This window comes from Columba livia, chromosome 11, assembly GCF_036013475.1.
Source record: "Columba livia isolate bColLiv1 breed racing homer chromosome 11, bColLiv1.pat.W.v2, whole genome shotgun sequence".
NCBI lineage: Eukaryota > Metazoa > Chordata > Aves > Columbiformes > Columbidae > Columba > Columba livia.
The window spans coordinates 4,106,385-4,134,121 of NC_088612.1; positions in this window are offsets into that span (position 1 = coordinate 4,106,385).

Consider the following 27,737-nt stretch of genomic DNA (forward strand, 5'->3'; position numbering starts at 1 on the left):
AACCTGTGGATGCACATCCCGTCTTATCTGTGCTGCTCTTCTCAGAAGCCATTATCTCCTTGGGTAGTGGGAATAATTTTCCTGATGATGTTACCTCTTTCCTTTACCTTCGCCCTTCCCTGTACAACCTCCTTATAGTATTTGCATGCAGCCTTTGTGCTGGGATTAAATGGATCAGTAAATTGTATTGGGTTGCCCTTGCACAGACTGGCTAAGGAGAAGCTGTGCTCTTCATGGTTGTTGAACTAGCAGAAATACTCTGATCCCATCCTTGGTGAGAAATCTTCGTGTTTCTCTTCAGAAAAGCAAGTTGTGGGCCAGAACTAGACAGGTGTTGTTATTTCCTATGTGAATAGGATGTAGCTTCAGAGACTCTTCTGAGTGTGAGGCTGTGAAGCCACATGCCTCTCTCTGAGAGTTTGCCTTGCTCAGAGTCAAATGGCTGTTTCTGAAAACCTCACTTGATTCACTTGCCTGAGTCAGGAGAGGTTTCTTTCACTGCTACACTAAAAATGCCTTTTTGTCTCTCTTGTGCTATGACAACGTAGTCATTAGTGAAGTTGTATCTGATTGCTACGCAAAGACGTTACTTGATTTTTAAATCAACATTTTTCTTCTGTCACACTTGATTAATAACACTGTCTTCTAGCTGGAAAATTAATTCCAACCAGCATGTACAGTGTTACCCTAGCAAGCAGGATCACTTCATGCATATATAATATTCTTAGCATGTCACAATTTCTTGTATTTTGCCGCTGCATTGGAGTAATGCTGGAACTTGTTCTACTTTTAAAAAATGTATTACAGCACTTGAAGAGGTAAATCACTGCATGGTAGACTTAAGTAATTTTGGGTTGATTTATAAATCGCCTCAGCAGGTTCATGCTTGGATGCATCTGCTTTGCTTGCCTAGATCCATGCAGTTCACTGGAGTCCACTTGGAGCGACTGGGGAATCCCATTCTAGTGCAGGGATTAACCTGTAACAGGTTTGCAAGATGACACTTTTGAAGGTAGAAGGTGGTGGAGAGAGCAGCCGAACTCCTGCAGAGCACCAAGGAGGAAGGGCAGCTGCTCAATCTAGACCACGCCGTGCCATAATGATGATGATTAAATTTCAGCCTTTTGGTGCTTCTTAAGGCAGCACTTTTTTTTTTTTAGTGCCATAACTAACAAATAGAAAGAAAATAAAACTTTAGCTGAAAGCCCAAATCTATTGAAGATGTCTTGGAAGCTAAAAGTATTGGGAAGAGGTCACTTGCAGGTTCTTAGTACAGTGTCTGACCTAGAACTGCCTCTGACCCTGAAAACAGGGTTCTTCATGTCGCTTCAAAGATACTGGCTTTATTTCTTCACACCACCTTTGTGGAAATGCCATGTCTCCTTTTGAGTTCAATGAAATTATGCTGCTTCCTATTGCTTCCTTCAGTGACCATCCTGCAATTCACTGCAAGCCTGAACAGAGAGAAGACTAATGTTAGTGCTCTGTTACAACATAGCTCATCTTAAACAACAGTAATTGTAAAAACACATTAAGCAAGGCTATAATGTTGTGTAGTCGTCTAAATTTTGGGTTATTGAAATCACTGCAGTATTAAAAATCATTGTCACTGCAGTCTTATGACAGGAATTGCTAGATTGTGCGTGCTGTCCAAGTTCTTCTGCAAGAGTCGCACAGCCCTATGTTCTGTGTTTAGGTTTATTTCTGAGAGAGCTGCTGCAGCTGACAAGACTGGTTGTCTTTTCTTTACGTGGAATAAATAAGATCAGTTCTTGGAGCAGATTTTTTGGAGAACTGGAGACCAATAAATAGGCTTTAGGTCCATTTAATTTAGCTTTCTGCAGATTAAGTCCAAGGACAGTAAGCAACTTCTTAATGAAATAAATCTGGTTGTTGTTGAACTTCACTGAAGGCACATTCTTTCCTTGGGTCACAGACTTACATCAGTATGAGAATAACGATCTTCAGGTGTAAAATATACAGGCTGTTGTTTCACTTAATGTTGAAGAGATGATTGCACGGTGGTATAGTTGATCCAATCATGCCTCTAGGGTGGCAGCAGTCCCAGAATTTTGGAAAACATAGAATATAAAGAGTAGTAATGAAAATAAGTAGAAAAGTTTCTTAAAGGCATAGGTTATTTCAGTTACAAATTATATATAACTTCAATAATTCCATAATATAGACAGCTACACTGAGATCTATGTAAGTAACAGTAATCCATTTTAAGGAGAAGGTACAGGGATTTGGTTTTTTATTGTTCCATTTTGTGCATGGACTAAGTTGTTGTTCTGTGAGGGAGAAAAGTTGATCCTGAAAGATGGCGTGGAAGAAAATTTGCTCTCTGTGATCAAGGATTTGGGTCAGGAAAGAAATCTATGGTAGTCAATTATGGTTTTTTTCTCCCATTTTGATTTAAACTCCTGTTCGCGTCTATATTTAACTATATAGGGGTTGGAATATACCACCTTGCTCTGAAAAAAACCTTGCATTCTAAACAAATTTGCAGCATATGCCACTTGCTTTCAGTTTTCATTCAGAAATTCAGGCAGATGAAAAATGCCCTTACAAAGTGCAGCTTGTTTCCTGATCTTAAGCACTACTGTAGTGTGCTAATCCTGGTCTTGCCTAAATGCCCATTCTTAACAGATTCTTGAATGTCAGTGGTGTCATAGAGAGTGATATTTCTGCCTTTCTCTGCTGCTGAAATGCATCGTGGATTTAGAAACTCTTAAAGTAAGATGTGGCCTGTGAAGAATTATACAGTGGTATACCCTTGAAGATGTACTGGCTTTTTTTGGGATTCTTTTTAAGCCTTTTACCCCCTGAAGGCACTGTTTTATTGTGAAACACTTTGCTTTCCAAAACTTTGTCTTCTTTAGAGACTTAAAGGATTTTGAATAAGAAAACTATTTCTTCAAAAGCGTGCGTTTGATCACTTTGCTCCATTTACCATAAGATTTCCAAAGGAGAGCCAGAGATTGACTGTGACCAATTTGGGGTACATTGGTGAGCTGTGAGTGGCCCCGTGTATCCTTGTGATTCAAGAAGCATGGGGTACACTGAACTGATTTTTTTCTAGTCTTCTTTTTTCTACCAGTTGGGGAAAGCATCACATGGTTTTAAAAAGTGAAAAAAGATACTCACAATGACAGTGTAATAAAAATAAAACTGGCTAGCTGTGACCAAGACTTTTGGGACAGAAAAGACATCACTCTTTTCTTGTTCATTGCTATATTTTCTTTAGAGCTAAAGTGGAACACTATTTCCGAGGTGCTCAAGCTGAAGGTGATGGTAAAACTCCCTTGTATTTTCTCTTTTGACTCTCCGTTTAGGGTATCTAGTTGTAAACCATGTTTTATTTCACTTTTTAATTGTATTCTTTCAACACTGTTTTGGGGTTTAGTTATATCACATAAAACAGCGTGCCTTGGAAAAAAAATAATTAGCAGAAGATTGTAAAATGGCATTAATTGAGACTGTATCATGTATGGTGTGTATATGTATTGTGGATTTTCAGATATTTCCCTTATAAGTACTGGGAATGTGCAGAAACCACAGCAGCATTAATCACAGTATCACAGTATGTTTGGGATTGGAAGGGACCTCAAAAGATCATCTAGTCCGATCCCCCTGCTTTATGTAGGCTGCATTAAATTATATTTTCATAGTAACTTTTGCGAGTACGTTGCAAACTACCAAATACCAGAAACCAGCTTATTTGGAAGGTGAGCAGTGAGCCTTTTGGGTTTATGCAGTAGTTGCTAAAGAAAAGTCTTGATCCTGCAAAACTTTTAGTGAATTAAAAAAGGGTTTTTCTGGCTGTGGGTAGATTACATGATTGAGAACTGCAAGATAAATACTAGTTTCAAGGTTGGGCTAGGAAGATTCAAGCAGAAAACACCATTTTGGAGTAGAGGTGGCTTGAAAATGAGTTTTCTTTAGGTGGCTGACAGAAAGTGAACCTGTCCTGGAAGACAAAAAGTGTTCATTCTGAGTTGGTATCTTCCTTTTTTCTACAGAGGTGGCATGTGTTAACTTTCCTGTTACAACTGTTCCTTCCCTTCAGCAAACAAAAAGCTGCAACAAGGCAGCTGGTCAGGCTATGCAATGATTTTGGCTGCGCTGTCGCAAAGGAGGATGTAGCAAAGATCTGCCACATTAAGAAAAACATACTCTGAAGTTAAGTAACTGTATGCATCTCCTGAATATTGCGCTCTCACTTAATAAGGGAAGGTGAACGAAGCTACAGCCAGAGGTCACGTTGTGGCTGCTTTGCTTTTGGGGTGAACTTCTCCAAACTTCTAAGTTAAGGTTTTCTTTCATTTACACTAATGTAGCCATATCTAAGAATTATGATTGGGAAAAATAACAGCATTTAGCCCTCTAAAACAAAGAATCATCTTCCAAATGATTTATTTACAACACTAATTTTTATCATGCCAGTCATAGATCTTCTTTTGACAGTCCAGGATGTATTTCTTCCTACACAAACCTACTCAAATCTGGCCAGACTTCGAGTGCACCTGGAAACATTAGCTTTGTTTAATTAAAATTTGATCTTAGATTTCCTACCTCAGTAGGAATGAACAGTTTTCCTTCAAAAGCTAGTTTAACATTAGTGCTTACAAATACTGAGCTGGCTGCTAGATGTTAATTATTATTCCTTATGCTCACTCTAGATCTAGAACAGGGGGTTCTAACCAGATAACTAGATGGCGTGCTATTTCATTACAATCTTCACTTAAATGATTTGTAAAGAAACATATGGACTGCTAAACTGTATTTCAGAAAAAAAAAGAAGCAGTGACATCATTGCTTTATTTTTATGACTGCCTTTGGCAGGATTTTGTATTGAATGTATTGCTGTTGATAACCCAATTGTATGTTTTTCAATTTTTGATGGAAAAAAGTATTCATCAACATTAATAAGAAAGTGGTAATGCTCATTACTTCTAAAAGTGGAGAGATTTTATCTTTTAACACTTCAGGTAAAAGCTTCCACTGGAAGTATGCAGCATATGCTGAATATAGGCAAACAGCAACATGTGTCAGAGTACCCCAACATTGACTTACTCAAAGTGTAGACAGTATTTTGCCCCAACTCCACTGAGCTCAGGGTTTGGCCCATTGGTTAAAAATTCTTTGTGTTGCTTAGTATTATTATTTTCCAAGCCTTTTTTTCCTCTATCCATTCCACTATTAGCCGAACTACTTCACCATCTGTTTTTGGGTGGGGTAAGAAATTGATTGCTGATTAAAATATTTCCAAACCTATGTATAATTTAGATGTAAAACCATATAATTTTAAGTGTCATTGAGTTTAAATGGAAATTGTGACCAGATTAATAATGTGTTGAGTTTGTGTGATGGCACATCTCCAAAGCATCAGCTCAGTGCAAACCCCTACATCTGCATTTCATGACTTCAGGGGAATGCCAAGATATTTCCATGGGGTCCAACTGCTAGAGCTCTATAGCAAGGCAATGAATGCCTTCTGGTCAAACAGAATCAGAAAATATTTGAGCTATGTGTGGCCTAGGAGTATGTCTCCCGCACTGATATTGCAGAGGTTTATTTAGAGAATGTTTTAATACAGTTTATTTTTTCAACTTTTAGCACAGTAACAGTTCAATTTAGGCCCACAAGTGTGTGAGTAGGTAAGAGAATAAGAGAGAGAGAAGGGAGAATATGGTTATTAACAGTGAAATACTAGAGCATTCTGCTAACACATCTGTGCATGGGATTCTGTAAATCCCAGAGCTACGTGGAGAATGGATGCTCAGGTGCCTTGATCTTGGAATGGCTTAAGAAGTATGAAGAACAGGAAGATCAACTGGAAAGAAGTCATGACCGATGGAAAGAGCTTGATTGTGAAGCATTAGCAAGCTCCTGTGGGAAGGTATTGCCTGTGATTTCTGTCATATCGCCAAAGCCATCACTATACAAACTAGAAACAGCATGCACTTCAAGCAAGAGAAGAACTCCATGGGGCCGTAACTATATATGTAGAGGTATGAATTTGTATAGCTGCTATATGGAACAGCCTTCTAAAATATAGTTTCTCCTGGGAGAAAATCTAAGTATCACTGCTTGCTTTTGCTTTGTATGGCTGCTGGTAGGTAAGAAGGATTTTCCTCATCTATGCCTTTTCTGCTGGAGAAGAGCATTGGTTGAACTTCTGACTTGTGAGCTCGAATAGATGGGAAAGTATGAGGCTTTGCTACATGTTTTATTCTGAACAGACCAGAAGTTTTAAGGCAAGTGAAGGACCTTATTCTCTGTGAGTCAAACCAAGTGCAGCCCTTCACTCTGGTCTTCTAACATTAGTTTGCATGACTTCTTTGTTGTTAAATTTTTGTGTTGTTATCTTAAAACAACTTGATTACTATTATGAAAAGCAGTGTACAACAGCAACAAGCCCTTCTGCATTGCAAAGCCAGAGAACAAAGGAGAGCAAACCTTCTGCTAAGAAACTGAGCGTCCGGAAGCAGTGGCTAATTGATGGACTTATTTTTCAGTTTCAAATGTATGTATATGTACGATAGGTTGAAGCTTTCTGAAGCAAAGTGAAGCTGGTGAGTTAAAATCCATGACAAATCAGGGAGAGGTTCAGAACACTGTGTTGTTCCTTTACAGTTTTATTTCAAATTAAACCACTAGCGTAGGTGTCTGGAGCGTGAGATTCTAAATCATGGTGACAATAGGCCTGTAATACACAGTTTTCTCTTAAAAATAAACTTGCAGCATGAGATAAAGAACACAATATTTCCTGCTTCAGTTCCTTCTAATTTTTAGGAAGAAATCTGAACAATATTTAAAACCAGATTGACTTCTTGTAAACAGTGGCAATGTTGTTTTCCAAATTTCAAGGGCCTACCAGGTCATCAAAATGTTACATTGTCTTCTCATATTTCTTATTACAAGACTGATGTGTGCTGAGATTCTTCCTTGGCTTTGGTATGTATTAAGCGGTATTGATAGGACACTTTCATATTATGAAACAGAAGGTGAGTTTCTTATCTGTCTATCATGAGCAAGTCCATGAAGCAAAAATGACAAATATAGTAGAGATTCCCGATACTCAGCGGTTTGGAGCCTTTTCATATCTGAAATCTTTCCTTCTGGATGAACTGTGCATTTTCCATGTTGAATCATTCCATCTGAAATCTGTTTTGTACATTGTCTTGCATGTGAAGCAGGGAGAGGCAGTGAGGAGGCTGGGAAGGGACCAAAGCTATGGATTTGATTAGGTGTGTCAGGTAACCCAAACACAAGGCAAAATATGGAGCAGATAACCATCTTGGCTGAGGTTCAAATGGTGTTGGAATTAACTTTTTGACAGGGTTCCTTTCCTTGCAGAAAGGCCTGCATACAGTGAAGGGATTGATTGGAAAGAATTTTATTTTATTTTATTTTTTTCAAAGTCTGTGTATAATTTGTGGTTTTTAATTGCTTGCAAACGTTCTTCCATTTCTTTAGATGCTTTGTGGAAAGCAAAGCTTGTTCGGAACTGGCTCTTGGAGAACCAGTTCCCCAGTTGTTACCATAAGGAAGCTGGACTTTTGCCTTGGTCCTTCTCTGTCTTAAAACAGAGGGAGTAAAACATTGCTGGAGGTGGTTAATTAGCATCTGCCACCCAGATTTATTTGTTTCACATTGATTTCTAATAAGCTAGAAACATGATGAGAACAATGAGGAGCACTGTGAGTGCCAAAACATCTCCATTAATTTCCAAGCAACCATAGCAGTTGCTTGACATGGTTTGTCATATTGTTGGTCTGAAATTTCTTCTCCAGGTGCATTGTGGAAATTTCTAACAGACTCTGAAAATGTTGTGACAACCTCAGTTTCACCAGTTCCTTTAAGGCATGGATACTGCATTTTGATCTTCTGTTATCTATCCCTTAAAATTGCCTTGCATGTGCTGCAGTGATTAAAGAACCTTGAAATTATCAAGCATGAAAATTCAGCCTTTAGAAATACAGTGTTGTTTATGAAACAGAGGTTTGCCCTTACAAAGGGGTTACCCACAGCCATCAGACAGGCAGAACTGCTGAAGGATGTTTCCCAGTGCATAGCTGTGCTGTTGCACCCCATTTCGGTTAACGTGTTTCATTTCACTGTACTCAGAGTCCAAGTTTCTGCATTCAGACTCGCATCACTCTTGTTCCACACTAATATCTCATTGCAGCAGATGGTGGAGGTGTCAGGGAGCTGCTGAAAACTGCTGTGTTTATTATACCTTCTCAGCACAGAGTCGCTTGTCTGTTTCTGCTGGCAGTGGTTCCTAGGGGACTGCATGCCAGTGAGGATATTCAAAACACATTGTGTCCTGGCCATGTTTTTGCCTTGCTTTTGACTGTAAGAAAAGGTTTTGTGTAGATAGGAGTACATTTTTGACAAATGTTTCAGGCCTCCTTGAAGTTGAATATATCAATAGAACCCATGAAAGCAGGAAGAGTGAGCACTGCTGGGCAACCTGGTCCAGTTCCCCCGTTGTGCTCTTAAATGGTGATAGAGCAGGGAATCTTTGATAAATTCCATAACTCCCATGAATACTGTCTGTAAGAGGGCAGGGTTACACAGGAGTCACGTTTCTGCAGTATAGCACAAAGATGCTGCAAGTAGTGTCAATTTTGGTTCACCTATCAGCCCAGGGGCATCTCTGGCAACCCAAGCTACCAGGGTCCTGATTTTTGAACTGTATTGTTAAAAGCTAACCAGGTAAGCTGCTGGCATGAGTGTGGCTGTGTTGTAGCCCTTTACACTTAAAATGGCTAAATGAATCAAACCAGAACACTCAGATTTCAAAGTCAAATAGTTGCTAAACATGTGAACATAATTGCATTATTCCTTTTGATTGCACTTCTGTGAGCAGGCTTTTAGATTACAACAGGAATTAATCTGCTTTCAACAACAGAATGTTTGTTTTAAGCTTCTATATAAAGACAGTACTCTTTAATTACTAATTACTTGAAGATTTGTAAAATAAACGGGTGACAAGTATTTAACTTAATTGGTGTTAATGTAGATTAGGAGGGAATTCAAGAAAACCTAACCAAACCAGGCAATAAGGCTGAGGTTGCATCTAACGTGGAAGGGAATGGTAATGATGGTTCAGCTTTCTCCTTTAGCATCTCTGGGTGCCAGTGCAGGCTCTGGGCTGTGTAAGAGGGGAGATGCTGTGGTCCTTTGCTGTGCCCAGCCTGACAGTTGCTCTTGACTGTGTGGCTGTATCTAGCTCAGACAGCTTGACAGCAGATGAAAGTCAGCATATAGACAAGTGTGAGGTATCTTGCATCAGGATGAACAACTTTAAATTACTTCCACACGTTGCTGGATGTGAAATTAACTGCTCAGGAAAAAAAAAAAATCTTGGCATCATTATGGATACATCATTGGAAACATCTGCTCTTTACAGAGCTCTGGTCGAAAGAGGAAAGAAATTTAATCTCGAGCACAAATGATCGGTGGATTCCCTGGAGCACTGGGATGGATAATGTTTGTAGGGCCAGGTTTTCATCTGAGAATGCATGTTTGGACACAGCTCACTGACAATTGATGACGTGAGCCTGCTGCTCAAAATCCAGTTGCTTTTCCTGTACGCTTTTGTGTCGGTTGCAGAAGTAATTTGTTGTGTTACGTGACTGAAAGTCTGAAAGGTTCTGTGCAGGAAAAGATGATGATGAAAATCTAGAATGGCTTAAAACCAAACAGAAAACAACGCCCTATCCTTAGCATGATGATAGAAACAGCAGCTCTTTTGTTCTTGAGACCAACCAGCTTCTCTTAGGGAAACTGGGGTACTCTAGGTGGGAGTAAAACCATATAGCAAGTAGGAATAATAAAACATAATTTGCTTCTAAGTAGAGGTGAAACAGCCAAGTATATCTAAACAAAGTAAAGCTTTTAGTTTTTAAATCTCTCTTAAAATTTGCTGTTACTGATGTTTTTCATTGAGCTGATAGTACATGAAATATTTTTACACAGGCTGTTTTGGGATTTATTTTATTTCCTCTCCTTTTCAACAGACTGAAACCTAGTGGGAAACTCAATATTTGGGCCCAAAACTTTCATTAAGGAGCTTGACACTGTATAAGGATGGTTAAACCTTATGCAGGAGTAACAAAATGAAAGAGTTAATATATTTTCTGATTTTGACAGCTATGGAGAGTATACAAAGGTTAACTACGATATATGTTAATTCCTTCTCCGGAAGAATTGCTGTCTGAGACTGGTGCATGGCTCTAGTATTTCACTGTGTGTACAATTCTGTAAGGAAAATACAGTGCTGTGTGATGACAAGTTTGCTACCTCTGTTAAGAAAGAGATTTTAGCTGTGGGCTATGAAAATCAATCAGATGACACCACCTTTCTCCTTCAGTTGATTGGCAGTAGTGATGAAAATAGCTCAGGCACCAAAATCAGCTTCTGATATTGGAAGAGTCTCAGTGGCAGGATGACCCGAAGCTACTGACAGCAAGTCTTTGTTTCCTTGTTGATTCCAGCGCATCCTTGCCTGTGAATATAAAAATACACAGGAAAAGTTGTAGGGGAGTCTTATGGATTCATTCTAGAGAATTTACATGAGCGCAGGATTCCACTGTTTTCATACATTCTTTCCATCCTGCCTCTTCTGCCTTGCATGGAGCTAACTTAGACATTATGACTTCAGAACTATTTCTCACAGATGTTATATGTAGCACAGAGTATTTTTGAATGTGTGCTGGGAGAACTCATTAGCTTCTGTGACCTCAGTAATTGTTTTTTTTCTAATTCCTGAAATTATATGTGGGTCCATGGTGAGAACTTGACTTTAAAAATGTTGGAGCAATTGTTTCTACAGAGCTCTAATCAAGACAAAAAGATGCTTGCATTAAGGGCTTATCTCATTACATAGAACGAAAAGGATGTTAATTAACCCAATAGACACTCCTTTGGTCTTCCCTTTTGCTGTATCACTTGTCTTACACCACTGTGGTGGCCCACGGTAATTTCCCCTCCTTTGCCCTCCTTTCTTTTTCAGTTTGCTCTTCTAAAGGGTCAGAATATCTTACTTTTATTTTGTTTTTCTTGTATACTTTTGTTTTACTTGGGATTCTTGTATGTTGCTCTCTGGGGAAAATTTGGTTTCTAACCATAGTATCCTAGTTGAGATTTGTTTGCAAAATAGCAGGAATTTTCTGAGTAACACTATTTCACGCTTCTTCATGTGAGAGTGGTGGGTGTTGCCTGTGGAAAGTGGCCACACTTAAATAGAAATCTTGGTGGGATTGCCTTTCTCTCTTAAAAAAACCCCAAAGAAATGCTATGTGAATTACTGGTGGTCCATGGAGACTTGACAGTTGACATGATGCTGACTGCTCCTCTGTGTATAGCTTGCTAAAACATATTATGTTACCTCTATAATGCAATGTATTACTTTTCTGTGTAAGTAATTGCTGTGATTACCCCATGAGCTTTAGGAAATCAACAGTGGGCGGAGAAGTGCTAGTAAAGCACATTGTATAATAGGTTGTGAATCATACCACGAACAAGTTTGTGAGGCTTTTGCTTTAGAATGCAAAATCAATATCTGGGCCACCCACAGGTCATCCTGTTTGTGCAGTGCAAAGTTTAAAAGATCCAGTAGTTGAATGACCACTTTCAGGAACAGTTAGCGGTGAATCTTTGCTGATGACTTCGCCAAAGTTGTCCTATGTAGGTGAGTTATCTTGGAGAGCTGGCTGAGACATTTTTCTAATTTCACCGCTTTGCAATGAGTCAGTGTTGAGCTTGAATTTAAAGTAAGATGCAAGTATTGTACAATATTACAATATCTGTTCTGTTTGGCTAAAATAAAAAGCAACTGTATTCTTTTAGTCTGAATGGGTTTATTTCAAATCAAAAGAATACAGGGAATAGAAATGTGTTCAGTAAAGGAATGAGATTGAATGTTTCTTTGGCAGATTTGTCAGCTCTGAAGGTTTTTGCAAAAATCTCATTATGCTTTGAGCTTTTAATGAAGGCTCATGTGGTTAAGTCACAGTCTGGTCCATGTAGGAGGAGGTTTCTGTGTTTTTATTATTATTATTACTATTATTTATTTTTGGACAACATTCTGAAGTGTTTCCTATTGCATCATCTAGCTGAATTGCTTAGTTTGAATTTTTTTCCTTTGGCTGCCCCAAGCTTAAGTTGACAGGAATACTGTACAGGTCATGCAGGGAGTTCCTTCTTATCAAAGGCACAGTTTCCAGGGTGTGGTGTGGTGTGGTTCAGGAAAAATAAAAGTATTTCTCTTTCTGAAATTGTGCTGCAGTGAAAAACTAGCTGTTGATTACTGTTCCCATAGGCCCATCCAGCATACCCATAGAACTGCAAAAATATATACCATGCATTTGGAGACTTTAAATAGCCACACTATACCACACTCCTAGAAGAACTTTTGTGTAACAAAAGTATTTTGAACAGACACTCTCACCATTTTCTTTGTTGATTAGTTGAATTCCTAGCTATATTTTATTATGTTGAAGAAAAAAAATCAATTGCTGGTTATTCTTTCTTATTTTTTAATATTTAGCTAATTGATAACCTGGTTTCTGTCTTAAACTGCAGTATTACGAGAGGCAGGAGTTTCATTCTTTGAACTATTCCGTCCAAGTTCCTTGGTAACCGCCCCAATGGCCAAACGGATTAATGTCCACATGATAAGAATGTTTTAATAGGCCAATGGGTGACTTCCTTGCATGATAAATACCCGTTGCACATTTAATGTAGAATGATATAATATTATCATTTCCCTCTTCTGTCATTGCATGCTTTCTGTTACATGACCTCAACTGCCTTGTGCATTTGCTATAATTTGTTTATATCTAAAAGTGCACTGTCATCAACAAAAACGTGTTGGCTTTCCCTGAACATCTTGGGCAGCCAAACCAGGCAACAGGAAAGAAAAAGTATCCCTTCCAGCCAGCATGTACAGGTAGCCAGTTTCAACATGGGCTGAATCTCAGTGCATCATCAAATGAAATAGTTTTTTGTTTTCTAAGATGAGATTGATAAGACTGCAAGACCATCAACCAGAAGATACTACTGTATCTCATTATAATGTCAAGAAGCAATATGATATAGTGAGGTATATTATAAATATGTCAGAACAGTTTTGCCTAATGGTTCCTCTGATTGTTGGATGATGCTAAGAGTCAATGATTTAAGCTATAGGGGAATAACTTCACTGAAGAAAAAAGAGCAAGGCATCCTACTATCACTGTGGGTTTAGACTTGAAGACTATAGGCCGTCCTATGCTCCAAGAAAAAGGAGAAAGGTATTAAGGGAGAAGGGAATAAAATAGTTTCTTAAATAGCAGACAAAAAGCAAAAACTATGGAAATTGCCAAGGATTCAGTTGCTGATGTTAGTACTTAATGCCAATAGCATTTATGTTGACCTATGATGCTGAATGCAGCTGAAAAGAAAGACATTCTTACTTGAAAATACTCTTGTTTTTTGCTGTTTTCCAACTTCTATACTTTCTTCTTTTCATGACTCCTTAAATTAACACTGTAGGATGCTCAAAATAACCATATAGCTAGAGGAGCAACCAGCTATCCTTACTAATAGCAGTGAGCTGGCTTTTATTTCTAACTCGAAATCAATTTGTTGGTAACAAACAGAGAATAAAGAATGGGAATAGAAAAATATTCTCACAAGTTATGTAGACTGTAGGTGCTAAGCAAGAGAATGGAAGTGTTGCTTTCAGGTAAAGAGAAGATTTGAACACTTTCATCCAATAACCATTTCATCCAAACAAACCACCCTGGAGACCCTGTATAACCACAAGCCACAGCCTACAGATGTAGCACGTAGCTAAAATATTTACTTAAAAATTTGTACTGCAACTCAACTACAGGGAAACACCATTTGTAGCATGAAAGAAATCATATTCATTTCTTGATTTTTAAAGGAGGTGTTGCAGGGGCATGACAAACCTACGTATGCGCAGGTATTATATACCATGTTATCAGAAAATATAATATTTACAGTGTAATAGGTTTTGTAACCTATGTAATAGGTTTCCTTTTTATCTCCTGGGAGTATGAGTGAAGAGCAGCCAATGTGTGTTCTATGTTGGAGCAGGGAGGCAGGTTTTGGTGGGGACCTGTCCCGAATCAGGTTGGTCCTGGGGAGGTTTTATCTTCCCGAGTGCTCGGTACACTTGATTCTTGTCTACTGTCCACAATCCTGCAAAGAGCTTTAATTAAGGTTCCATTTATCAATGGGATCTTTTTATATAAAATTCTAAGATAATGGTGCAAAAAGCATATTCCCGTCAGAGGTCTCACAAGCTTTAGACTTTGGTGGTTAGCCCTTGAAGTGACAGGGCACAGCTTTGACTAAAGTGTATGATTAAAAGATTAATCAGAAATGTTCTGGTTGATTGCCTGACAGGCAAGCTAATATTTATTACAGGTTTTGGTTTTAGATGTTCTGGATGTGATTCATTTCCAGCCATTAAGATGTTATTCAGTGATGCATTATGTGCATCCTAAATTAAATATTGATCATTTTAGCATCAATTGTTTTACTTTTTCCATAAATTATCTTTTTTTTAATGCACAAGTTTACTTTTTGGAAGAGGACATACTGGAAGAAGTGGTAGTTAGCTTCAGATGCCCTCTGCTTGAACTTTGGGCCAGTTGTGGGCTGGATGGTTACACTCAGCTTTTGGAGTTTCCTTGTGCATTAGTGTCTGTATGTACAATATTAGAGATATGTGAATAGGTATACAAAAGTGAAGCTGGAAATAGACAATCTCCACACTTATTTACATGCTTTCAAAAACCAAAATAGTGATTTCCACTCTGCTTTCATAAAGGTAATTACTTTATACAGGAACAAAATGTTGACCTTTAAGTATAAAGATTAGTATAATACAATATTGCCACCTATTTAGAAAATCTGTAAAGAACATTCTGCATAAAACCAAGCATTTTTTATTTGATTTATACATCTTGCTTTTAACTCTTGTATAGTTTTAAATAAATATATTCAATTCAGTGCTGCCATCACTATCTTGAAACAACCTTATTTTTATAGAGTATTTCTTTTAATTAGAAGCTAGATAGAAGATCAAATTAAGCTCTCACTGAAGCTTTTAAATTGGGTACTGAACAATTATTTTTTGAAGAGCCTGTACTTTTATGACAAGAATTGTGGTGAGATTGATAAGAGAAGAGAAAAAATCAATTTAGACCATTTCATATTTGAATTCATTAGATTGGTCTTAGTCTATTAAAGTAACAATTAATTTATGGCAGCCAATATTGTGCAATTGCATTGGAATAGAAAAAATGCAAGGTAATAATGATTATAGTTTTATCAAGTTACATGGTTGGAACTTATTACCTTGAGTAACAGTAATTTTGTATTCAGTTAAAAGATTGTAGTTAATAATAATAGAGTATCTAAGGATCAGGATTTGAATTGATCTCTCTATTCGCTTTAGCTCTATATATTGCAAATAAGGATTTGGCATTGATGTAACAATGAAAAAAAGTCTTAACTGAAACTCATTTTTAGTCTTCAAATAAAATCTGAATAGGTCTTTAAGTACATTTTGTCTCCTTCTGGCACACTTTGTACTGGTACCTAAAAGCAAGCTTTAGTCAGAACTATTTATATGCAATTCTGTGGTTAATGCAGCAAACATTCTTGAAAAGTATATTACTGTCTGCAGAATGTGTTTCTAGCTCTGTGGAAAGTTGACTAATTAGTACCCAAGAGCTATTAGCTTTTAGTTTTTCAGAAAGTGTTTACTGTGGTAAACTGACGCTCTTACACAAAAGCTTTACTTGTTACATTGGTAGCCTATAGATCACAAGGCATTTACAAGTTATTGCATCCCAAATCTTTGGGTTTCAGCCTACAAGCCATTTTTGACTGGCTAGATTGAAAAGACTGTAATATGCCAGAATTTCTCCAGGAGAACAGTCAGTTGATGTACTGTAAATCCATAAGACGTTCTCTAGGGTTTTGGTGGTTTTATACAGTTCTTGCTGAGGCAGCTTTGAAGAAACCCAAGTAGAAAAAATGTTTTGGCAGTTGACGATAAGCATCTCTAATATTCAGGCTTAAAGTATTGGTTTTAGTAAGGGGAGAGAGAAACAACCACAACAAAAACCAAACAAACCACAGCAACAACAATCAAACAAAAAACCTCAATGCAAAAGAACATTTAAAAAGCCTAAAAACAAACAAAAAAACAACCCAAAATAAAAAAAACAACCAAACAACAGCAACAAACAAAACCCAACCCAAACAAACAACAACACATGAGGAGGGAAAAAAAAAACAAAACACACCACCACAAAACCCAGTAATGTCACATATGTGAACCCAAGTAACTTTAATCACGCTGCCTGATATCAGCCCAACTTAGAATCATATATCATTGGTGATGATGGTGAGGGGTGGGTGACAGGGGAGGAGATTTTGGGGGCGGGGATTTTGATTTATATTGAAACCAAAGATTCTGGGTCTTGTTAATTTAAAGAGGCATCCTTAAAGAGGCATCCACTGGTGGAGCATCCCAGCTATAGGCACAGGGTCTCTGCACTGGCTGCCCCAGTGCCACCCCATGTTGTGACCTGCGTTACACATCATAGACGCGTGCCTACAGAAAGTGTGCTCTTCAACAGTGCCGTCAGACATGGCCAACCAAATTGATACCAGCAGCACCTGTCTGCTGTGTAAGAGTGGAATTTTCTTCATTTCCACAAGACTGACAATAAATATCCAGTTTCATGTGAGCTAGAACTGACATGCATAAACTAAATTCCTGCTTTCCCTTCTGTTCTTTCAACATGGCAGAAAACACAGTGGGACTGTGTTATGAATTGCGATGGTTGCTTTGATTTTTCAATGAACTGCAATCGCATGCATGGGAACCTCGTCTAAAAAAGTAATCCTTTTAATATATTAGGCCTGTAGACTGGATCTGCGTGGCTTAATCTGTCATGCCAAAGGTAACAGCAGCACACCAGCTGTAGCACACCTGCTATGCAAGTGTCCCAACCTTCAGGGTGAGTGGAATTTTTGTTTCACTTTAAATGATCTGTGTTAATGTAATCAAAGGCTTCCAAATTCCCCTATTTGCTGCTGTAAAAGTAGGTGCTGTGTCTCCTGGAGCTAATATGAAACTGTTACATCCTGATTTATGGTAGTTTTGCTGTTTCAAGTCCAATTAAGTCTTTAGCTGTGGCAATGGTGAACTACTTGATCTTAAAAATCTTTGGTTACAAATGAACTGGGTAAGTAGCTTTATCTTGGCACCATTCATGTTCCAGCACTGGTGTGACTCAAAGCTGAAAGATCCGATTTGGCTCAACTAGTGAGGCTGTCGTTTCAGGGCCCTGAGGTCCTTCCGGGGGTGTGATGGTGTCTGGCTCAGCCATGATAAGGTCTGATCTGTTTTGCAGGCACATAGACCAAGGCCAACAACCTGCCAGAGGCCTCTGCTAGCTGCTTATGCTCTCTCTGGGTATCAAGCAAAATCAAAGGCAAAATGAATTCCTATATATGCGTCCCTTAAAGGAAAAAGAAATGCAGTATGCACACTGAGGGGCTTTCAGTTGAGACAATCTCCCGGTAGTGCTGAGTGTAGTTCAAAGCACATGAAAAATTCTCTGTTAAAGCAATTGCTATTCCTAGGTCCTTTCCTCCTCCCCCTTATTGATTTATTTCAAAAACTAGGTGGGCAAAACCAAAGCGAAAGCATGAGTTACGCTCTTTGTCCTGACAGCGGTAAGACTTGCAGCCCAAGCTACTAATCCCTTGCAGATGTGAGTGTCCCAGTTGCCGGCCAGCTGCCCAGAGTGCGATTTCCCATGGCTGTGAATCTCAGCCATGGGATGACCCCACCGAGCAGCCGAGCTGTCACCAGAAGGCAGCACTGCAGGAAGGGGCCCACCTTCTGGGTGGCTGAGGACAACCCTCAGGAAGGCTTTGAAGATTAGGGCTGAAACTTTGGATTTGACTGGTGTTGAAAGGGAAGATTTCAGTATAGCACCTGGGACCCTGCGTGATGTACTCTTGGTGATTCCTAGTGAATCTATGGCAATAATACAGGAAAGAGTATAAAATGAGCAGTATGGGAGGATACCTCATTATAACTGTTTTTGAACCCCTTCTTCACCCGTGATTTGCAAAAGTTTAATGTGGCTCTTCAGGTAGTGGGATGTTAGAAGCCTGCTTATTTCATGTGTTTTGTCATCTTTAGAAGAGAAGCAGAAAACCCAAAGAAGGTAAAAGTCAGCATTTCATGTAAATAGCCATGGAAAGAGCTCATTGTGAAAACAACTGTTCTCCCATTATGTGTCTCTCCAAAAATCTTAACCAAGCTCCAGCAGATGCAAACAGAGAGCAGACGGTTGCAGTAATTATGCTAACCAGCGATAAAAGCTTCCATTTATGTGGCCCATCTACATCCTCGATGCAATCACTTCCAATCGCAAAATGCATCTAGCAGTTGGAAACCAAGAGCATTATTAGATTGCATTGACTCTGCTCCCCACAGCTGAGGGAATGCTCTTACCCTGCAATACGTTTTCCTAACAATTTCAGGACCATTGAGATACACCCTTGAGTCAATTAAAATTATCTCCACTAAACTAGACTGCAGCTTTTAAAGTGTTGTCTAATAGCTCATGCGAGCAGCACCCATCTAGGTTACAGTTATGTGCAATGGTTTTTGCAAAGCATAATTTATATTCTCAGCATGTCAGCTCAGAATGGAATTCTTATTCATTTACTGTGATTTCATTTTACTAACAAAGCAGTACATAAAGCCATTTTTAGTACAGTGCAGGCTATTGTATTCATTTTGCAGAAAGAATGAGAAAATGTAAAACATGCTATTTTTTCATCTGGCTTTAAGTGTAGCTGCTTTTTAGGTGTAGAGAAGGTTGTGCTTAGCGAGAGGCAGGTGACTAGGGGAGCACAAAATTCTTATGTGCTTCTCACTATTTTTGCAGATCCTGTTTTGCTTTCTCATGTTTGTTTTATAGCTTTTTTACTCACCTTCAGATTCACTGATAAGCTGTTGTTAAGCTACTGCAGGATGCAAGAAAAGCTGCAAAAGTGTTTTATAACTATGTAGTCTGGGCAAGGGTGGTAGTAAACTGATAATTGATGAAGTGATGGCAATTAGGCCAGTTCAATAGGGAATGAAGAGTTTTTTCAATACATGCATCAAAACTAGAGATATCCGAGTTCAAACTGAAAGGCTTTAGTTCAAGTTTTCTTGTATAAAAAGACACAACAAGGAGAGAAGATACTGCTTTTAATTTGACTTTTCAAAACCATACACCCATATTGTACAGGGCTGGAAGAGAAGACGGAATCTATTTTCACGTGGTTGCTTTGTGATAGTTTGTCATTATAAAAATCTCAAAGGATTATGAGGTGGAAATTGATGTTCTGAGCTTTCATTTTATTTGAGGGATGCTGGTAGTTTAATTTAGTAATAATGGGCTTTGATATGAGCATTTCTCAGAAATAATGTGTTGCTTGGAGATAATTGTGTTCTTAGATATAGTTGGAGGGATTAGATCTCACTTCCAAGGGGGATATTTTGTGTACAGTCTAGAGGGCAATTCACTTGCTGTCTTCCTTTGATTAGGGGTCAGAACACAGGACATAATTTTGTAAGGTAGCAGTGTCACATCAGACCTGTGCTGAGTCTGGGATTGATGTAAGCATCAGATTTTCCATAATGTTTTGGGCATTATCTCGTATATAGTGAAGTGTTTCTTTGGCAAATTATTCATTAGACATCTGTGAACTCTGGCTCACCACCCAGCTATGTTTTTATAATTCTGGACTTGGTCATCTGTTCTGTAATGTACTTAAGAGTTTTTCTGGGGCACTCTTACAGAAGCAGCAGGAAATTCCCACATCCATGATTAGGCAATAAAAGTTCTGCTGGATTCACAATGAGATCACTTCCTCACGTTTCATCCTTTATAGAGCTTTTGGTGTGTATGAGTCAAACCTGATACTGGCTTAATGTATGTCAGTGAAAGACTTAGAAGGGAGTGATATCACAGTGGGCCTTGGGAGTGCAATATTTGACATCAGCTTTCCAGTCCTTGAGGCCACATATTTTGGCAGAAGCTGAACCCTGATGCTACTTGAAGCTCTGGCCTCTTTCACTTCACCTCTTCCAGCGCTTAGAAATCTGCTTTCTTCTTTATTTTTTAAAGCATTAAAACATCAAAGTTTTAAAAAGTTGAAACAAAGTCCTATTTTGACAGGGCTCAATTTCAGCGTTAAAGATGATAGCTATTGGCATGAAATTAAAACACAGCAAATAATTAAAAACGTGAAATGACAAGTAAAATTTAAGCTGTTTGCTGATTATACTTTTTTCAAATCACTCTCCCCAACTTCTGGGTTTTCCCCTCTATCAGTACGTTTGTGGACTTTACTATAGGAGAGGATGTAGAAACAAAAATGTAATTCAAAATTATAGGAGTCGGATTTTGCTGAAAAATGTCTTGGGGAAAGCTGAAATAAGTTAATTTATTATCTAGACACCAGGCTTTGTTAAAGTAATAAGTCAGTCTTTGATTAATATTGGCAGTTGTGGAAAGGATATTTCATGAATTTCACCTAGTTTAGCTCAGCTAAATATACTCTGTATACTCTGCTTAGAAACCAGTTTGAGCCTGTAAAACTAAGAAATGCCCTTCTTTCAATTCCAAAGTAAAAATTTGGTTTAGTTGAGCTAAATACTTTTCTCCAGTTTGCTAAAAATGGCCATAGTTGTTTTGTTGTTTTAAATGATAACTGATTTTATTTTAAATTATAACTGCCTTTATTTTAAATGGTATCTTGTACATTTGAATGAAGCATTTTAAGAAATCAAGACAGGTTAAAAGTGTTTTTTTGTTTGGGTTTTTGTGTGTGTTTTCTGTTTATGAATTGGGTTTCGTTTTCTAAACAAGATCAGATAGAAGACCCAAGCAAAAAGTTAGTTTTGTAAATAATGCATTGCATTCAGCTATTTTACAGATTGTGTAAAATTTAAAACCTACTAAATACCAAGCAACAACTGCCAAAAAAGAGAAAACAGTGCAATATCAGAAATATTCCAACTCAATTTCTATACAATGCTTAGGGAAATCACGGCATGCGTTGTGCAGTAAAACATCCTTCAAATGAAATACATAGTACATTGACAATACCCATTTGGTAAGTTACCGTTAAAAATAACAGTTGGCACTTAGAACACTAGGTAGCAGATGTCCAAATGAACAGCCACAACCGTGAAGTGTTCCTAGTTGGTACGTTGTGTCACAGTTACCTGACTAACCAACTTGGCCAATATTGATTCTTGACCTATGACAATGGAGTGATGAGTTTGGAATGTGTGTGTCTGTGTTGAAAGAGCAATGTCTACTTGGAGAGCAAAGAAATAAATGCCAAAGTGTAGTGAACAATATTTATTTCTTGGTGATTAAATAAAGTTTGGGTGTGGAGATGGATGCAAAAACTTCGGGAAGGATGTTTTGGAAAGAGTCTCTGCAAGGAGCTTTTAGTTGGTTAAAGAATTTATGCTGAAGTTTGAAATTGTGAGAAGAAAATGTCTTATCCAAGGCTGAGGGAAGATTTGCTCTCTGTTAATGCCTTTATAGAGTTCAGAAAACTCTCAATATCCTGTTCAGGAGAATGAAAGAGAAAGAAAACCTGAAAAAGGAAATTGAGGAAAGATGTTATTAGCAGCGGCTTCCTGGGAGTGGTTGCCCATGTTTGTATTGGCTGTGTTGGGGGGAGAAGCTTTTATCCACATATGGATGGAGCATTACCTTGATGTGGGCTGTAAGGGAACGTGCTGTGTGAGAAGATACTAAAGTAATTAAAAATATAGGTGAAAAAACTGTACAGGCTTGGCAATTCTTTCATTAAAACAGAGTGCTGGAACTGACATGCTGTGAGAGACAGAAGATGAGACCTGAAATGATTCACAACTTGAAGAGGAATTGCTACTCGGGAAAAAGAGGGGCAAAACACCTTTTTAGAACAGAATAAAAAATTGTGCATCAATGATCATCCAATTTGAATACTTGCTTGAGGGTAGATTACAACATTCAGTGGCTTGGGGAGGCTTTAGTGAAAGTGGATAAACATCTACAACCATGGAAACTTGTGAACTTGCAGAAGCACTCCCCCCATACTAATATAGAAAACATTCCTCTTTGCTACGGTGTGTTATAAATATGATGAGAGAAACAGGTGACAGTATTTAAAAAGCACCCTTGAGGCAGCATTGGAAAAAAGTGGTTTGTATCACAATTTGGAGTAAAAACACTTTTTTAGCACTGAAGAAAAAAAAGGAGAGGCATATGTTAACAAATGGCTTTATTTCATTCAATGTTGGGCTCCTGTGCAGCTATTTTATTTCTTGAAAATTCCAGGACCTTGCCAGCCATAGAACTTACTGGTATCTGCTGGTCCTGATGATGCCCAGTGTGCCTTAAACAAGCAATTCACACAAGCGCTGACCCTCGTCCCTATTTTATCGGTCGGCGGACACCAAGGGGAGCGGGTGTAAAAGCTGGCAGAAGATCTCTTGAGCTGTGTTCTCTTACTGCATTTTGCATTTGGGTGGCTGACGATGGCCATGACAGCAAGGAAAGTGTGTTGCTCCAACTGGAGATAGTGAGCTTTAATAAACGTTAACCATAAATATCTGGAAAAGACAAGAAAAGGATGGCTGAAGATTGGCTAATTGCTTTAAACCTGGTCAAGGCCATTACTTCTGTGCCAGATTTAGCCAATTTGGATGACCACCTCTAAGTTTTAATTAAAACTGGTGCTGCTGCCATTAATTGTGTATTCCAATAAGTTCAAATAATACACATGATTTTTATTCAGCTGTCCTCTCCTGGCCTTGCCCCACTGAGATCACTGTTAATTAGATACTACATTACATCTAGCAATGTCTTTATTGTTGTTAATGTTGCTGTCTATATTATCTGGATGACTCCAAAGTGAGAACATGCTGAGAATTTAATAAGATGACTGGTAGTTGAGAAGCCAATATTAATGTGTTGTAAAACATCTCATATAGCACATTTTTTTAATAAGTGACCATATCGTTCATAGAAAGTTGTGGTGCGATTCGCAGTCAAAGCAAAGAGTTAACTAGTCCAGTTGCTTGGAAAACTTATTTTTCATCAGGAGCCTCAAAATAGAATGAGGAATGCAACTGTGGGACACGGATTTCAAAACATCTCTTACACACATTTGCCTTGTGCTGTGCAGGATGTGGAAAAGCACTATGAGAAAACTCTTTGTGAGTAATTTGGTTTTGATGCTGTTGGGTTGCAAAAGAGGTGATAGCTGTGTTCTTGGGGAAAGAATAGTCTGCTGGCTACATCGGCGGCTGTTGGAGCTGGTTCCCAGGTCCAGCTTGGCTGGGTGTTGCCAGACAGGTCCCTGACCTGCCACCTTTGGGAACAGAAAAATAGCTTCACATAACCCATCAGGCTCCACTAGACAACGGTGTGTATATTCATATTTACAGGTCTTTTTGCACTCTTCTCCATGAGTGTCAGCCATGAATTAAAACTTAAAAGATTTGTTAAATCGTGGAACTTCTGACGTTTTCAAAGTTGAAATGTATTTCAGTCAGTGTTATGTGTCTTGTTTTCCCAGTGAGCCTTTTTTCCTTTTGGACAAAATGATTCTCTGGATTTGTTCGGAATAAGGAAAGGGTACTTTTCATTAAAATCACTTCCAAATAAGGGTTTTAAACAAGGATTAAGCTCTGTCCAAATCCATCTTTGCTGCCTGTGTACAATGGGTGCCATTTGTGCAAGCTACCATGGAAGTGAGGGTGTCACCAAATCCTGCAGGCTGCCCTCCCGCGCTGCTCCAGCGCCTTCTGTGCTGCGGGTGGCCTCGTTGTAGATAAAGTTGGACATGAAGAAGCTGGTTTCAGAGAAGCAGTGCCAGTCTTTCCACTGATAAAGCTTTCCTTTGAAGCTCTTGAGCTGTATTTTGTCTCCCCGTCTATTTTTGAAGAGCATTGTGTATGTCTAACAGCGTAAATAAAGAAATAAAGCCCTGTACGTTTATCTCTGATGAAAGCTTGCTATAAATTTATATGCAAATTAGGCTCAGCTCCCAGCAAGTTGCCAACATAGCCTTCAGGGTTGTTGGGGTTGTGCGCTGCGGATCGTACCCTTAGGAATACTTTCCTGATATCCAGACCAAACTTTTTTCTCCTTCATTTAATCTCTTCACTATCAGTTATAGCAAGGGCCTGCCACTGAGACTACTGCATGTTTTAACGCTATTTTAATCTTATAATTATAACGGGGAAGAAGTTTTTACTCCTATTTTTCTGCTGTTGTTGTGTTGAACTGGAGGTGAAAGTGAAGTAGTTTGTTCTTGAGTGATCCTAATAGAAGGTAGATGCGTTCCTTCCGATCCCATAGTTGTACAAGGGGAACTGAAAACTGTTGTTGTTGAACCTGCTTGTGTATGGTGATCCTCTCCATGCTGCAGATACTGAAGAGTGGTTTGAACCACTTTTCTTCTTTTTTTCCTCAGCAAAGTCCTTTCAGTTCATGCGCTGCATACTTCAGTGATCTGCTGCACAAAGGGATTAAATTACAGACCGTTTTCAACACTGCTTATGAATTTAAAACCTAGAAAAGAAAAGAATCCTCCTTTGGGTTATGGGTTTTGATTATATCTTTCTAATTACACACATCTAGTGAGATTACATCACATATTCCACAGGCATGAGCAAAGCATATGGCTCAAGATTTATGAGATAAACATTAAAGTGCAAGCGCATAACTGCAGAGTAATGTAATGTCAGGAAAATTGAGTTGCGACTTCCAGACTAACCACAGGTAGATCCAAAGGAAAGCAAAAAATGCAAATTTTTCCTTCATCTTATGTATCAGGGATTGCATTTTACAGAGGACTTTGTGGGCATTGCACTGCTCTTTACTAGTATGTGTACATAGAATCATCTGTTTGGAATCACCTTAACAGTGGGATTGTTGTGGGATTAAGAACATTTAAAAATCAATGTCTATGCTTTTCTTATTATGTATGGTAGATTCCATGACTCTAAATGGTCACGCTTTTGCTGCCCAGCTATTGAACTGTAGGTATAACATTTTTCTAGTTTTGTTGACGTTGAGCAAGACACATTTAGTCTTTGATTACGACTGTGTCACTCAGCTGTCAAAAGTGTGAGCTATGACTTAATATGAGCAAACAAAAAGCAAGGAAGGGTGTACAGCTCCAAACTTCTCAGCAGTCTAGACGGGACAAGGTACCATCCATCAGCTATCAGTGCTATCGCATCTTGTTAGAAACAGTGCTCTAGCTCCTGCAGAGCAAAATGCAGAGTAGAGAGAGAGAGAGATCTCTGCTTCACAAAGAAAGATGTTGCCAATCTGCAGCTTCATGACTGGTGATTCCAGTTCCTGTCGTTTCCTGTTGTGGTATGTGGGCAATTTGCCTTGTTTCAGCAAATTAGTGCACCTGCTGGAATATTGCCTCTGCAGCTCCTGCTGAGCCATTTCAAGCACTCATAATGCTGTCATTTCTATTAGAAAGGTGGCAGGATGGTGCTTTTCAGTTTACAAACCTGCTGGAATGTACCTCTGAGTTTCAGACACTAAGGGCAAGCTGCCTGGGTAGTAAAGCCATAAAATATGGTGAACAAGAAAAAATACTCAGAACTGAGTATTGCCAGAAAGAAATACAGTCTTAAGCATCTACTTCCATTTTAATATTCATTAATTATGAATGTCAAAGGTAATGAGACATAATTTAATCATCTTGACCTCATTTTCTGGAAAAACTGAGTTCCTAAAGTTAAGTATCTAAAACTATATTTAGACATGTCAGTGAAAGTGGCCTGATTTTCAAAGGTGCTGAGCAATTACAGGCATGGGAGAAGTATGGTAGCTCTTGTCCTGGATTCCTAGGCTTAAAAATTAACACAAGAGCTTGTTGTTGGAGAGGATCAGACTACGAGCTATTTTAAAAGGCTGAAATCACATCACATTGCATGCTAATGGCAATTTACCTTTTTTTCAGTAGAAAAAAGGGAGATGACAGTAAAATGTTCAAATTAAAACTCGTGAATGTCTGTAAGTATTGAAAAGAAAAGAAGAAAAACACCCAGTTGAAATACATTATTTTACATTGCTCGGGAATATATGCAGCCAAGCCAACACAAAAAAATATTTTTTTTTAAAAAAAGCAAAACAGAAAAGAAAATTGTTAGTACAGGTCCAACCTTGAAGTATTTTATTCTAATAGTAGTTATAAAATGTGGAAATCAAAGCATAGATGGAAACAGTGACGTAAGTTTAACAGTACAAGGGCACTGCTTAATGCAGTTAATGTAATACACACAGCAAATGCTTTTAACTGCAGAGGGTCTTCATTATTTGGTGAACTCTCAATCTTGTATAAGATGTTTTAAATGACTACATCTCTTTCCAGTTTAAAAGTTACTGCTGGACATTTAATTTTCAAAATGTTGACTTTAGCATTCTTCAATTTTCTCTGCATATGTTTGATTTATGGCCATTTTATGGCTGCAGCGAATTTCCACAAGTTAGGAAAAAATCCTTATAAAATGACAAAGAGAATACCATTTGCTTTCCTGTGCTTGCAGAGTCTTCGGTCTTTATTTTTAGCCTCTTGGTTTGTTTGCTTTCACTTCCCTGGATAAATGTTAAAACTCCCCAGTATAGTTGGTCCCTTTTTCAGGTTTGCTAAAGATTTTTTTTGTTTGTTTGTCTTTTGTTTTTATGCTGTCATAATCACCCTAAGTGGCCATAAATGGAACTGAAACAACTTTCTGAGAGAATGTGCTATGGAAGAACCTCCCTAGATTTTTTTAGAGCCAAAACTAGGAATGGGATGTTTTCTGGGAAATCACATTTGTAAGAGATGTGGTCTTGTTGGACATGGAATAGAGATAGATGAAGCTTTTGAGCACTGTAAATAAGTGAAGTTCAGCATTGCATGCACAGGTGGGGCTGTGGGAAATTGTGGAGACCGTGAGTACATAACTCATGCTATGGCAGACAATCCCCACCAATACAATTTGGGTGAGTGTTCTACAGTCAGCTCGAGCCGTGGTCCTGTACGTGTGTATGTATGTGATTTATTCTTGTGTGTAATGCAAAGCACATATGCGTGCGTGTTTACAGGAGCAAGGCTGTAAGTACCTTGAAAGTCAGGAGTGTTACTATACTAGATGGGAACGGTATAAACTAGGCCTTACTATTCATTCTTATTTAGTTGTGCTTGTTAGTACCCACAACTTCAACTTTTGTCTTACAAAGTTGAGTGTTACAGAATTTTCTGCAACTATGAAATACAAATGTCTGGATGAATGACTTGGAAGCTTTTAGTTTTCTAGGTCTCTAGAGCATAGTTTACAGGAGTGATGGAACATTGATGGTTGATAGGCTTGGAACATAATGGGCCACCAGGAAATAACTTATCAGTAGTCCCTTCTCCTTTATTCCAGATGGTTGATAACTAAAGCCTGTTGGTAGACTGTATCTCAGACAGTAATTTGTAACAGAGGTAATTTGCAGGAAAACAGGTTCAAAACTATGTACGGCCTTGTCACTTTTGCTCCTCAAACATGAGCACAGTGGTGGGACAGGGCTGGCATCTGTTTCTCGGTGTGCTCTTCA